The sequence below is a fragment of the Symphalangus syndactylus genome, chromosome 15 (assembly GCF_028878055.3).
Source record: "Symphalangus syndactylus isolate Jambi chromosome 15, NHGRI_mSymSyn1-v2.1_pri, whole genome shotgun sequence".
NCBI lineage: Eukaryota > Metazoa > Chordata > Mammalia > Primates > Hylobatidae > Symphalangus > Symphalangus syndactylus.
In genome coordinates this window covers 60,986,967-61,001,525 of record NC_072437.2, presented here as the reverse complement: position 1 = coordinate 61,001,525, position 14,559 = coordinate 60,986,967, and the positions used below count along the sequence as shown (strand labels likewise).

At 41.9% G+C, this 14,559-nt stretch overlaps 1 pseudogene; it reads left to right on the top strand.

Annotated features, from left to right (window-relative positions):
- Positions 1 to 12,388: 12,388 nt before the first annotated feature.
- On the top strand, positions 12,389 to 13,754 carry LOC129463856 (TAR DNA-binding protein 43-like; annotated as a pseudogene).
- Positions 13,755 to 14,559: the final 805 nt, after the last annotated feature.

Sequence of the window (14,559 nt, the reverse complement as noted above, 5' to 3'; positions counted from 1 at the left end):
TCTTCAATATTATCCATCCAGGACCAAAGTAAGTCCTGATGCCGGAAATGAGTGACTTTCACAGCTTTCTGAGCCCCTACTTGACCCAGGAAGCCCAGCCGGCCCCTCTTCTCACCACTGCACTGGGCTGTAGAGGAAGGCAATAGAGGAACAGCATATGTAAAGTTCCTGAGAATGGAAAAAGCATGGGGCCTTTGAGGATTGAAAGAAGGTCAGTGTGGCTGCAGAGTAGTGAGAAAGGGGAAGGGGCTGGGAGACAGCTGAGTTTTGTCAGACAGGAAATAGCCAAATCGTGTGGGGTCTTTGTAGACCATGGTAAGGAGTTTGGATTTTATTCTCATGCAGTAGGAAGCCAATGAAAGGGTTTTAATAGAAAAGTGACATGTTCACAGATCAGGTCAAACTCATGGCAATCCAGAGTAGCCATTTTGCAGTAGGGTCTAAAATTTGCTTGTTAACTTGAAGGAAAGGCAGCCAGGAACAATCTGTGACATAAGAAGATGACTGTAGTTGTTGTGGAGAAAACTGGTTTTTGGAGTCATGTCAGTACCCAGTAGAGAAGCCTGCAAAATAGTCAATGTGAGATGGTAGCTTAGACTAGAGTGTCAGTGGTGGAAGTGAAGAACAGTGAAAGGATTCGATGTATATTTTCAGTGTAGAAATGACAGAGAGATTGTGTTGCTATGGTGTAACCAGAATGAGTGTCGCTGCTGAAGTGGAGGAGTTTGGGGAGATAAGAGTGGTGGGTTGCCTTGATTGTGCGGTTTGGAACTGCCTTGTTGCTTTTGAGATGCTGGGAGACGTCTGAGAGGAGATAGCTAGCAGGAACCTGCAAACCAGAACTCTGAGGAGAGGTTTTGGGTGTAAAGCTGGTATTCGGGAGCATATAAATGGGATTTAAAGTCATGGGAACTGAAGAGATCCCCTAGAAAGAGGGCAGTAAGGAGGGAAAGAGAGCTCAGGACTAAATCCTGGGGAAAGGCAACAATTAGAAGTCAAAAGCAGACAGGGGTTCACAAGGAGTGTGAGGAGGATTTGGCAAAGAGATAGAAGGAAACCCAAGAGAGGATGGTGTCAATTAAGGAAAGAGTTAAGGGGAGAAGGGGAGAAAGAAAGATAAAGTGTCTACTGTATTGAATACTGGTAAGGAAGAGGCTAGTTCCTGATTTCAAAGAGCATAAACATCAAATCAAATTTAGAAGTATTTATCATACTTATTTCATGTGTATTTCACCTACTATCGTGTTTCTCCTACAGGTGTGATGACTACTATCTGATTCATGAGACTACTATCTGATTCAAATCTCATACTTTAAAAAAAGACTTTAATCTTTTTTTCTTTATAAATTTTGATTCCCCCTGAATTCCCTGGATAATTTCCACACTTCTCTTTATTTTGCTAACATATGCAGAATCTATAATTTTCAAAAGTCTTCACTTTCCAAATGCAAAACTATTTTAGATGCAGTTTATTGTCTTTTGAAAATTATCCATGTTCATTTAAAAACAGATTAGCTCTTCACCTTCAATGTATTTGAATTGTCATGTTACAGGAGACTTGGAATATTAAGCTTATCGGAAAGTTAGGACAAGTTTTCCCTAGAGGGTGGAGAGTAGTTTTAAATTCGAAGTGGAAAAAAAGTTCCATATCTTAAAATAGAAGCAAATTTTTTCTCTGTTTCACATTCTCTCAAGATATCCACAATCCTTTTTAAACTCTCTATTTATTATTAAATACACGCAATTTAGCTCCTTTGTAAGGTTATGCAAATAACTCATCCAGAATTAGCATTTAACATGCAGTTCTTATATCCACACAAAATGTTTTGTATAAAGTTGTTTTAAAAAGATTCAAATCTTTATAATTAGGAAGGGAAAATATATTAATAGGAATAAAGGGATACTCTGCTAATCTCCCATATGTAAATTAGCTTATAATTTCCATCATTTACTTTAGAAGCAACAGAACAATGGAACTTTTATTCTTCAATATTGCTGTCTCTCTCCTTCTCCAGCCAGAAAGTCTGTGCTTATACATGTATCTCTAAAGAAAAATAATGAGGAACGTTAAATATTTTAGTTTTGTGGGAGAGAGGTGGTTGGTGAACTTGTGAGTGGGATTGAAGTTGATACTCTGTGCTTTGGCAGCCTAAGGGATAAAATGCAATGTAGACCCTCTTGGGTTCTCGTTTCAGCTGCTTGCATTTCCTTTTGCTCTTTGTTAGTGGGGCTAGATTCATTCCTGCCTACCTGGAACCTTCCTCCACAGCTTCTCACTCCTTCCCCAATCTTTACATAGAGGACATTCTCTTAGAATATATGAGGAAACTGTTCATTTCCTTGAAGTGCTTTCTCTTTGCTTTAGTCTTTAGCTTGGTCTTTGGAAAAGAAGATCGTGCAAACTGCAGATAGACATTGGTTAACAGTATAGGCTAGGTTCCATCTCACTTATCTTCTGGAGCTTGGCTTGTGTCTTCCAAGATACCAGAAATCAAGTGCACTGTCCTGGGAGTTTGGTATAAGTTGATAAACTGGAAGTAGGATTATGAAGGATTCAAAACTAAGTCAGACAAAGAATTGTTGAAAGGATTAAGTCATTGACCCTGATAGTGGAAAGGGGAGCTCTGAAGAGACTTTAAACAGAAAGTGGAGGCTGAGGCCGGGCGCGGTGGCTCACGTCTGTAATCCCAGCACTTTGGGATGCCAAGGCGGGTGGATCACTTGAGGTCCGGAGTTTGAGACCAGCCTGGCCAACATGGTGAAATCTTGTCTCTGCTAAAAATACAAAAGCTGTAATCCCAGCTACTTGGGAGGCTGAGGCAGGGGAATCACTTGAACCTGGGACGCAGAGGTTGCAGTGAGCCGAGATCGTTCCACTCCACTCCAGCCTGCATGACAGAGTAAGACTCTGTCTCAAAAAATAAAATAAAATAAATAGAAAGTGGGTTTAAATATGTGCCTTACAATTGCCAAGTGGTAGAAATAGGAAAATGGGTGAAACGTATAAGGGATGCATGTTTCTCCTTCAACAAACATTGAAGAAACTGCCAGGTATCAGGTAGAGCTCTGAGAAACTAGATGCAAGATGGAAATCAGCATTTATTCACTTCAAGAAGGTTACTGTCCAGTGGGAAAGACATGCAAGCAAACAATTATAATAGATCATGATAAATGCAAACAATACATATTGTATTCGGTGAGAGAATAGAGGAAGGCAGCCTGTATCTGCCTTGGGGGCAGATCTGCTTGGACTGTCTGCTTGCAGGTGCCAAGGGCAGCTCCTCCATCCTCACTGACACCACTTCATTCAAAATTCCATTATCTTTCATCTGAGTTTCTGCAACTATCTCAGAGCTGGTCTTCCTGCCTTCAGCTTTGCTGCTTCAATTCTTTCATCCACATTGCAGAAAAGTAATATTTCCAAAAAGGAAAACCTGATTCCCCCACTAAAAGCCTTCAATAACTTTTGATTACCACAAAAACAAAATCCAAATGCTTAAGAGCCCCTGCATCAATCTCTAACCTTTTCTTGCTCCCCACATTTAAGCTCTATTTACAACGAACTACTTGCCACTTTCCTAAGTCACCATTTCTTCCTAACTCCTGGGCTTCTTTTTTTTTTTTTTTTTTTTTATTATACTTTAGGGTTTTAGGGTACATGTGCACAATGTGCAGGTTTGTTACATATGTATCCATGTGCCATGTTGATTTCCTGCACCCATTAACTCGTCATTTAGCATTAGGTGTATCTCCTAATGCTGTCCCTCCCCCCTCCCCCCACCCCACAACAGTCCCCGGAGTGTGATGTTCCCCTTTCTGTGTCCATGAGTTCTCATTGTTCAATTCCCACCTATGAGTGAGAACATGCGGTGTTTGGTTTTTTGTCCTTGCGATAGTTTACTGAGAATGATGTTTTCCAGTTTCATCCATGTCCCTACAAAGGACACGAACTCATCATTTTTTATGGCTGCATAGTATTCCATAGTGTATATGTGCCACATTTTCTTAATCCAGTCTATCGTTGTTGGACATTTGGGTTGGTTCCAACTCTTTGCTATTGTGAATAGTGCCGCAATAAACATACGTGTGCATGTGTCTTTATAGCAGCATGATTTATAGTCCTTTGGGTATATACCCAGTAATGGGATGGCTGGGTCAAACGGTATTTCTAGTTCGAGATCCCTGAGGAATCGCCACACTGACTTCCACAATGGTTGAACTAGTTTACAGTCCCACCAACAGTGTAAAAGTGTTCCTATTTCTCCACATCCTCTCCAGCACCTGTTGTTTCCTGACTTTTTAATGATGGCCATTCTAACTGGTGTGAGATGGTATCTCACTGTGGTTTTGATTTGCATTTCTCTGATGGCCAGTGATGAGGAGCATTTCTTCATGTGTTTTTTGGCTGCATAAATGTCTTCTTTTGAGAAGTGTCTGTTCATGTCCTCTGCCCACTTTTTGATGGGGTTGTTTGTTTTTTTTCTTGTAAACTTGTTTGAGTTCATTGTAGATTCTGGATATTAGCCCTTTGTCAGATGAGTAGGTTGCAAAAATTTTTCTCCCATTCTGTAGGTTGTCTGTTCACTCTGATGATAGTTTCTTTTGCTGTGCAGAAGCTCTTTAGTTTAATGAGATCCCATTTGTCGATTTTGGCTTTTGTTGCCATTGCTTTTGGTGTTTTAGACATGAAGTCCTTGCCCACGCCTATGTCCTGAATGGTATTGCCTAGGTTTTCTTGTAGGATTTTAATGGTTTTAGGTCTAACATATAAGTCTTTAATCCATCTTGAATTAATTTTTGTATAAGGTGTAAGGAAGGGATCCAGTTGCAGCTTTCTACATATGGCTAGCCAGTTTTCCCAGCACCATTTATTAAATAGGGAATCCTTTCCCCATTTCTTGTTTTTGTCAGGTTTGTTAAAGATCAGATAGTTGTAGCTATGCGGCATCATTTCTGAGGGCTCTGTTCTGTTCCATTGATCTATGTCTCTGTTGTGGTACCAGTACCATGCTGTTTTGGCTACTGTAGCCTTGTAGTATAGTTTAAAGTCAGGTAGCGTGATGCCTCCAGCTTTGTTCTTTTGGCTTAGGATTGACTTGGCAATGCGGGCTCTTTTTTGATTCCATATGAACTTTAAAGTAGTTTTTTCCAATTCTGTGAAGAAAGTCACTGGTAGCTTGATGGGGATGGCATTGAATCTATAAATTACCTTGGGCAGTATGGCCATTTTCACGATATTGATTCTTCCAACCCATGAGCATGGAATGTTCTTCCATTTGTTTGTATCCTCTTTTATTTCATTGAGCAGTGGTTTGTAGTTCTCCTTGAAGAGGTCCTTCACATCCCTTGTAAGTTGGATTCCTAGGTATTTTATTCTCTTTGAAGCAATTGTGAATGGGAGTTCACTCATGATTTGGCTCTCTGTTTGTCTGTTATTGGTGTACAAGAATGCTTGTGATTTTTGTACATTAATTTTGTATCCTGAGACTTTGCTGAAGTTGCTAATCAGCTTAAGGAGATTTTGGGCTGAGACAATGGGGTTTTCTAGATATACAATCATATCATCTGCAAACAGGGACAATTTGACTTCCTCTTTTCCTAATTGAATACCCTTTATTTCCTTCTCCTGCCTGATTGCTCTGGCCAGAACTTCCAGCACTATGTTGAATAGGAGCAGTGAGAGAGGGCATCCCTGCCTTGTGCCAGTTTTCAGAGGGAATGCTTCCAGTTTTTGCCCATTCAGTATGATATTGGCTGTGGGTTTGTCGTAGATAGCTCTTATTATTTTGAGATACGTCCCATCAATACCTAATTTATTGAGAGTTTTTAGCATGAAGCGTTGTTGGATTTTGTCAAAGGCCTTTTCTGCATCTATTGAGATAATCATGTGGTTTTTGTCTTTGGTTCTGTTTATATGCTGGATTACATTTATTGATTTGCGTATGTTGAACCAGCCTTGCATCCCAGGGATGAAGCCCACTTGATCATGGTGGATAAGCTTTTTGATGTGCTGCTGGATTCGGTTTGCCAGTATTTTATTGAGGATTTTTGCATCAATGTTCATCAAGGATATTGGTCTGAAATTCTCTTTTTTGGTTATGTCTCTGCCAGGTTTTGGTATCAGGACAATGCTGGCTTCATAAAATGTGTTAGGGAGGATTCCCTCTTTTTCTATCGATTGGAATAGTTTCAGAAGGAATGGTACCAGTTCCTCCTTGTACCTCTGGTAGAATTCAGCTGTGAATCCATCAGGTCCTGGACTCTTTTTGGTTGGTAAGCTATTGATTATTGCCACAATTTCAGAACCTGTTATTGGTCTATTCAGAGATTCAACTTCTTCCTGGTTTAGTCTTGGGAGGGTGTATTTGTCGAGGAATTTATCCATTTCTTCTAGATTTTCTAGTTTATTTGCATAGAGGTGTTTGTAGTATTCTCTGATGGTAGATTGTATTTCTGTGGGATCGGTGGTGATATCCCCTTTTTCATTTTTTATTGCATCTATTTGTTTCTTCTCTCTTTTCTTCTTTATTAGTCTTGCTAGCGGTCCATCAATTTTGTTGATCTTTTCAAAAAACCAGCTCCTGGATTCATTAATTTTTTGAAGGGTTTTTTGTGTCTCTATTTCCTTCAGTTCTGCTCTGATTTTAGTTATTTCTAGCCTTCTGCTAGCTTTTGAATCTGTTTGCTCTTGCTTTTCTAGTTCTTTTAATTGTGATGTTAGGGTGTCAATTTTGGATCTTTCCTGCTTTCTCTTGTGGGCATTTAGTGCTATAAATTTCCCTCTACACACTGCTTTGAACGTGTCCCAGAGATTCTGGTATGTTGTGTCTTTGTTCTCATTGGTTTCAAAGAACATCTTTATTTCTGCCTTCATTTCATTATGTACCCAATAGTCATTCAGGAGCAGGTTGTTCAGTTTCCATGTAGTTGAGCGGTTTTGAGTGAGTTTCTTAATCCTGAGTTCTAGTTTGATTGCACTGTGGTCTGAGAGACAGTTTGTTATAATTTCTGTTCTTTTACATTTGCTGAGGAGAGCTTTACTTCCAATTATGTGGTCAATTTTGGAATAGGTGTGGTGTGGTGCTGAAAAAAATGTATATTCTGTTGACTTGGGGTGGAGAGTTCTGTAGATGTCTATTAGGTCCACTTTATGTAGAGCTCAGTTCAATTCCTGGATATCCTTGTTAACTTTCTGTCTCGTTGATCTGTCTAATGCTGACAGTGGGGTGTTAAAATCTCCCATTATTATTATGTGGGAGTTTAAGTCCCTTTGTGGGTCACTGAGGACTTGCTTTATGAATCTGGGTGCTCCTGTGTTGGGTGCATATATATTTAGGATAGTTAGCTCTTCTTGTTTAATTGATCCCTTTACCATTATGTAATGGCCTTCTTTGTCTCTTTTGATCTTTGTTGGTTTAAAGTCTATTTTATCAGAGACTAGGATTGCAACCCCTGCCTTTTTTTGTTTTCCAGTTGCTTGATAGATCTTCCTCCATCCCTTTATTTTGAGTCTATGTGTGTCTCTGCACGTGAGATGGGTTTCCTGAATACAGCACACTGATGGGTCCTGACTCCTTATCCAGTTTGCCAGTCTGTGTCTTTTGATTGGAGCATTTAGCCCATTTACATTTAACGTGAATATTGTTATGTGTGAATCTGATCCTGTCATTATGATGTTAGTTGGTTATTTTGCTCATTAGATGCTATAGTTTCTTCCTAGCCTCGATGGTCTTTACAGTTTGGCATGTTTTTGCAGTGGCTGGTACTGGTTGTTCCTTTCCATGTTTAGTGCTTCCTTCAGGAGCTCTTTTAGGGCAGGCCTGGTGGTGACAAAATCACTCAGCGTTTGCTTGTCTGTAAAGTATTTTATTTCTCCTTCACTTATGAAGCTTAGTTTGGCGGGATAGGAAATTCTGGGTTGAAAATTCTTTTCTTTAAGAATGTTGAATATCGGCCCCCACTCTCTTCTGGCTTGTAGAGTTTCTGCCGAGAGATCAGCTGTTAGTCTGATGGGCTTCCCTTTGTGGGTAACCCGACCTTTCTGTCTGGCTGCCCTTAACATTTTTTCCTTCATTTCAACTTTGGTGAATCTGACAATTATGTGTCTTGGAGTTGCCCTTCTCGAGGAGTATCTTTGTGGCGTTCTCTGTATTTCCTGAATCTGAATGCTGGCCTGCCTTGCTAGATTGGGGAAGTTTTCCTGGATAATATCTTGCAGAGTGTTTTCCAACTTGGTTCCATTCTCCCCATCATTTTCAGGTACACCAATCAGACGTAGGTTTGGTCTTTTCACATAGTCCCAAATTTCTTGGAGGCTTTGTTCATTTCTTTTTATTCTTTTTTCTCTAAACTTTCCTTCTCTCTTCATTTCATTCATTTCATCTTCCAGCAGCGATACCCTTTCTTCCAGTTGATCGCATCTGCTACTGAGGCTTCTGCAATCTTCACGTAGTTCTCGAAACTTGGCTTTCAGCTCCATCAGCTCCTTTAAGCCCTTCTCTCCATTGGTTATTCTAGTTATCCAGTCTTCTAAGTTTTTTTGAAAGTTTTTAACTTTTTTGCTATTGTTTTGAATTTCCTCTCGTAGCTCAGAGTGGTTTGATCGTCTGAAGCCTTCTTCTCTCAACTCAAAGTCATCCTCCATCCAGCTTTGTTCCGTTGCTGGTGAGGAACTGCGTTCCTTTGGAGGAGGAGAGGTGCTCTGTTTTTTAGAGTTTCCAGTTTTTTTGGTCTGTTTTTTCCCCATCTTTGTGGTTTTATCTACTTTTTGTCTTTGATGAAGGTGATGTACAGATGGATTTTTGGTGTGGATGTCCTTTCTGTTTGTTAGTTTTCCTTCTACCAGATAGGACCCTCAGCTGCAGGTCTGTTGGACTTTACTAGAGGTCCACTCCAGACCCTGTTTGGCTGGGTGTCAGCAGCGGTGGCTGCAGAACAGCGGATTTTCGTGAGACCACAAATTCAGCTGTCTGATAGTTCCTCTGAAAGTTTTGTCTCAGAGGAGTACCTGGTTGAGTGAGGTGTCAGTCTGTCCCTACTGGGGGGGTGCCTCCCAGTTAGGCTGCTCAGGGGTGAGGGACCCACTTTAGGAGGCAGTCTGTCCGTTCTCAGATCTCCAGCTGCGTGCTGGGAGAACCACTACTCTCTTCAAAGCTGTCAGTCAGACAGGGACATTTAAGTCTGTGGAGGTTCTTGCTGGGTTTTTGTTTGTCTGTGTCCTGCCCCCAGAGGTGGAGCCTACAGAGGCAGGCAGGCCTCCTTGAGCTGTGGTGGGCTCCACCCAGTTCGAGCTTCCTGGCTGCTTTGTTTACCTAAGCAAGCCTGGGCAATGGCAGGCGCCCCTCCCCCAGCCTCGCTGCCGCCTTGCAGCTTGATCTCAGACTGCTGTGCTAGCAATCAGCGAGACTCCTTGGGCATAGGACCCTCCGAGCCAGGTGCGGGACACAATCTCCTAGTGTGCCGTTTTCCAGGCCCGTTGGAAAAGCGCAGTATTAGGATGGGACTGACCCGATATTCCAGGTGCCGTCTGTTTCCCCTTTCTTTGACTAGGAAAGGGAACTCCCTGACCCCTTGCGCTTCCCGAGGGAGGCAATGCCTCGCCCTGCTTCGGCTCGCGCACAGTGCGCTTCACCGACTGTCCTGCACCCACTGTTAGGCACTCCCTAGTGAGATGAAACCGGTACCTCAAGCAGAAATGCAGAAATCACCAGTCTTCTGTGTCGCTGGGGCTGGGAGCTGGAGACCGGAGCTGTTCCTATTCCGCCATCTTCAACTCCTGGGCTTCTGCATATGTAGCTCTCTGCCTGAAACCAGCTGCCCTCAAAATCCACACATATAGAAGTAAAAAAAGAGAACATGTGTGCATGCGCACACATATTGTGTGTACATCTATGTGCACTCACCCCCACACACTTCCCAATTCTACCCTTGCCTTACTAACTCGTTCTTTCTTCCTCTGGTCCACAACACCCCAAGACTCAGTGTTATTCCTCCTTGTGGGTACACTCCTGTGTGGCACCCTCTGTGCGTACCTAATCAATGAACTCATCACACTGTATTGTACCTGGCTGTTTACTTTTCCATCTTTTTGTTGTTATTGTTTTTGATACGAGTCTCACTTTGCTGCCCAGGCTGGAGTGCAGTGGCACGATCTCGGCTCATTGCAATCTCTGCCTCCCGGGTTCAAGCGATTCTCTGGCCTCAGCTGGAATTACAGGTGTGTGCCATCATACTCGGCTAATTTTGTATTTTTAGTAGGGATGGGGTTTCACCATGTTGGCTAGGCTAGTCTTGAACTCCTAACCTCAGGTGATCTGCCCCCCTTGGCCTCCCAAAGTGCTGGGATTGCAGGAGTGAGCCACCGCGCCCAACCCCATCTTTTTTACTGGAGGAAAATCTGCTCGAGTGTGGAGACCACATCTTATTCCTCATTATATTCCCAGCAGCTACCATAGTTCCAAGTACATTGTAGAATGTGACTATATATTTGTTTAATAGATGAGTAAATGAATACACTTTTGAAGAATGCTATCCAAAAATGTGAGAATGTTCTCACATTTTTGGATACTATACAAATATAGGTTACACATCTCAGTTGAGTGATGGTTCTAAAAACTTTGGAAGGTTCTTCAAGCCAAAAAACTATGATTATATAAATCTGTCTTAGATCATTTTTAGAAAGAGGTAATAAATAAGTAAATAATCCATGAACTATTTCTTACCTATGGGCAATGTGATGGTTAATTATATGTTGACTTGACTGGGGTATGGGATACTCAGATACCTGGTTAAACATGATTTCTTGGCACGTCTGTGAGGTTGTTTCTGGAGGAAATTAGCATTTGAATTGGTGGACTAAGTAAAGCAGACTGTCCTTCCCAATGTGAGTGGGCACTGTCTAACCTGTTGAGGGCCCAAATAGAACAAAAAGGTGAAGTGAGGTTGAATTCTTTCTCTATACCTGACTACGTAAGCTGAGGCATTCATCGTCTCCTGCCCTTAAACTAGGACTTGCCCCATTAATGCTCCCAGTTCTTAGGCCTTTGGGCTCAGAGTAGGATTGATATCACCAGCTTTCCTGGGTCTTTGGCTTGCAGGTAGCAGAAGGCATGAAGAAACTGAGGCCCAGAGGGGTGAAGTGAGATGCTCTTAGTCACAGATGGGCTCTAAATTCTTACCCCAGTACTTTCTACCACAGTCCACCATTTCACAAATAAGGTTGCTTGCGTTATTTGGAATTTCACTCCCCATCTTATTTCTAATTATTTTAGACCAGATTTTCCCTGAGAGAATGAGTTCCTAATGGGAGCCCAACACTGGTCAAAGCAAGTCTGTTCTGTCAAGGACTCTAAGAGACTCTTTCCTTCTGGCATCATTCTTCTAGACTCAGTTAACCAAGAGAAGGACTCAAGGTGTACATTTGTCTTGAAAGCGAGGCCTTATAGCATCAACTAGGGGGAAGTACTAAGAATAAGTCTAAGGCTGACTTTCTTCCCTCAGGCTCTCAGGATGGCAGTTATTCTGGCTCCACCTGGATTCCTCATGTTGCTGTTGCCAGGCACATCCACGCCAACCTCCAGGTGTCTCCTTTCCACCAAAAAGGTGGTGCTATTTAGACAGGACTTTCCTCAGGAATGCAATGATTATTGTGAAGTCTGCATAATTTCACCTTTTGTCAGTCATGAGACAGGAGGAGTCCTCCGTCAGATGATAAGGGTGCCTGAGTTATTTTCTCAGCCTTACAGGCAGCTCCATAAGTGACCATCCTGCCCCTCTTTGTTGGTTCTGTGAAAAGAACTCAGGTTATGTCAATTAACAAGACATTTATGGTGAAAAAACTTATGGGAATGAGGAGAGCAAGTGCCTCAGGGGATTAGAAAAAGGCCTACCTCAAGGCCTCACGGAGAAGGTTTGTATTCTGGTATTTTGCGATTAACATGACTTAACTTCTGTCTCCTGTTGTTTCTGAGGAATTTCTTTCTACATGTGCATTTTATACTTTATGACTATGGCATTATTAGAGTGTCTGCTCATTTATAACCTTTACTGCCTAATGGCCTCTTCAAATGGCCTTCTCTGCGAGTCCTTTCACCTTCAACCCCTCTGCTAATTGCTCAACTCTGTTTTTTATTTCACTTTCAAATTCCTGAGAGAAAAATCTCATTGCCCTGCCTAATCAACATCATCCCTTGCTAGACAAAGCTGTTCTGTCAAACCACCTAATAAACCTCTGGATAGCCTGTATATTGGCTGGCCTTTTATCACTTGGTCTAGGAAATGTTGTGTTATATAAAATGTTATATAAATCACTTAAAAGTGGGGGCAAAGCGGTCACTGCCTTGGTGTCCCTGTCGGGCTTCCCAGCAGTGGCCTAGCAGAAAAGTAAAAGATGTCTGAATATATTCGGGTACCGAAGATGAGAAGGATGAGCCCATTGAAATACCACTGGAAGACGATGGGACAGTGCTGCTGTCCACGGTTACAGCCCGGTTTCCGGGGGCATGTGGGCTTCGCTACAGGAATCCAGTGTCTCAGTGTATGAGAAGTGTCCGGCTGGTAGAAGGAATTCTTCACGCCCCTGATGCTGGCTGGGGAAATCTGGTGTATGTTGTCAACCATCCTAAAGATAACAAAAGAAAAATGGATGAGATAGATGCTTCAACAGCAGTGAAAGTGAAAAGAGCAGTCCAGAAAACATCCGATTTAATAGTGTTGGGTCTCACATGGAAAACAACTGAGTAGGATCTGAAAGAATATTTTAGTACCTTTGGAGAAGTTCTTATGGTGCAGGTCAAGAAAGATACTAAGACTGGTCATTCAAAGGGGTTTGGCTTCATTTGTTGTACGAAAAATGAAACACAGGTGAAAGTAATGTCACAGCGACATATGATAGATGGACAATGGTGTGACTGTAAACTTCCCAATGCTAAGCAAAGCCCAGATAAGCCTTTGAGAAGCAGAAAACTGTGGGGCGCTGAACAGAGGACATGACTGCAGATGAGTTGCGGTAGTTCTTCTGTTAGTACGGGGAAGTGGTGGATGTCTTCATCCTCAAGCCATTCAGGGCGTTTGCCTTTGTTACATTTGCAGATGATCAGGTTGCACAGTCTTTTTGTGGAGAGGACTTGATCATTAAAGGAATCAGTGTTCATATATCCAATGCCGAACCTAAGCAAAATAGCAATAGACAGAAAGAAGTGGAAGATTTGGTGGTAATCCAGGTGGCTTTGGGAATCAGGGTGAATTTGGTAATAGTAGAGGGGGTGGAGCTGGTTTGGGAAACAATCAAGGTAGCAATATGGGTGGTGGGATAAACTTTGGTGCATTCAGCATTAATCCAACCATGATGGCTGCAGCCCAGGCAGTGCTACAACAGTTGGGGTATGATGGGCATGTTAGCCAGCCAAGAGAACCAGTCAGGCCCATCGGGTAATAACCAAAGGCAAGGCAACATGCAGAGACAGCCAAACCAGGCCTTCAGTTCTGGAAATAACTCCTATAGTGGTTCTAATTCTGGTGCAGCAATTGGTTGGGGATCAGCATCAAATGCAGGGTTGGGCAGTGGTTTTAACTGAGGCTTTGGCTCAAGCATGGATTCTAAGTCTTCTGGCTGGGGAATGTAGACAGTGGGGTTGTGGTTGGTTGGTATAGAATGGTGGGAATTCAAATTTTTCTAAACTCAAGATAAGTATATTGTAAAATACATATGTACTAAGAATTTTCAAAATTGATTTGTTCAGTCTGGAGTATATTCAGCAGTAAGGAGATATACCTAATGTAAACGACGAGTTAATGGGTGCAGCACACCAACATGGCACATGTATACATACGTAACAAACCTGCACGTTGTGCACATGTACCCTACAGCTTAAAGTGTATATATATATATATATATACACATATATATAAAGTATGTGTGTATATATATATAAAGTATGTATATATATATAAAGTATGTATATGTATATTTTTTTTTAAAGGAAGGGCTAAAGGAATTTTATAAGTTTTGTTACATGAGCTGGGCATGGTGGCTTACGCCTGTAATCCCAGCACTTTGGGAGACTGAGGCAGGTGGATCACGAGGTCAGGAGTTCAAGACCAGCCTGGCCAAGATGGTGAAACCCCGACTCTACTAAAAATAAAAAAATTTGCCGGGTGCAGTGGCGGGTGCCTGTAGTCTCAGCTACTCAGGATGCTGAGGCAGGAGAATCGTTTGAATGTGGGGGGCAGAGGTTGCAGTGAGCCAAGATCACGCCACTGCTCTCCGGCCTGGGCGACAGAGTGAGACTCCATCTCAAAAAATAAAAAAATAAATATATAAATAAATAAAAATAAGTTTTGTTACATGAAAGGTTGAAATATTGAGTGGTCAAAAGTGAACTGCTGTTTGCCTGATTGGTATACTAATACACTACAATTGATATCAAAGGGTTTCCCCTGTAATATTTTATCCCTGGACTTGTCAAGTGAATTCTTTGCATGTTCAAAATGGAAACCATGGATTAGAACTACATTCGTTACTCCTTGTTTTAATTTGAACCCCACCATATGGATTTTTTT